Source organism: Microtus ochrogaster, linkage group LG5, assembly GCF_000317375.1.
Source record: "Microtus ochrogaster isolate Prairie Vole_2 linkage group LG5, MicOch1.0, whole genome shotgun sequence".
Taxonomy (NCBI): Eukaryota; Metazoa; Chordata; class Mammalia; order Rodentia; family Cricetidae; genus Microtus; species Microtus ochrogaster.
The window spans coordinates 42484107-42485008 of record NC_022031.1 but is presented as its reverse complement, the minus strand read 5'-3'; positions in this window follow the sequence as shown (position 1 = coordinate 42485008).

The window sequence follows — 902 nt, the reverse complement described above, 5'->3', positions numbered from 1 at the left end:
GATAGATAGATAGATAGATGATAGATAGATAGATAGATGATAGATAGATAGATAGATAGATAGATAGATAGATAGATAGATAGATAGATAGAGAAATGGTACCTATCAACCTTAACTGCTATCTCCTTACGAAGGAGTGAGGCAGGGCCTCTCATGGATACCTTCCCCCTCCTTCATTGAACATTGAGGGCCCTCTTCTCACACAGCCCTTGTGAAGGTTCCCCGGCTGTGTCTGTCCAGGATTGTAACAGCTATGTGATCTAGTTGGCAGTTTCTAAAACACTGCTCTCACTCTCTTAGATTCTTCTCCCTCTGCTTCTGAGATGTTCCCTGGGCCTTGGGGGGAGCAATATAGATGTGTTGTTTATGGCTGAGCATTCAATCTTCATTTATTCTCACCACTTTGACCAGATATGGCTCTATATGAACTGCACCCTACTGCAAAAATGGATTTCTCTGCTCAAATCTGAGAGTGAAATTACTATGTGAGTTTAAAAATGCCTATCTAACCAGACAACAGCAGTAGATTCTCCCATCTAAGGAGGCTGGGCTGGCTAGTCTTGTGTCAATTTGAACACAACTAGAGTTGTCTCAAAGGAGGGCACCTCACTTGAGAAAATGGCCTCCATAAGAACCTGCTGCAGGATCTTTTCTTAATTAGTGATTGATGGGGGAGGGCCCAGCCCATTACAGGTGGTTCCATTCCTGGGCTGGAGGTCCTGGGTTCTATAAGAAAGCAGGCTGAGCGAGCCATGGGAAGCAAGCCAGTAAGCAGCACCCTCCATGGCCTTGGCATCAGCTCCCGTCTCCAGGTTCCTGCACTGCTTGAATTTCTGTCCTGACTTCCTTTGCCGGTCAACTGTGATTCAGAAGTGTAAGCCAAATGAACCCGTCCTCTATAA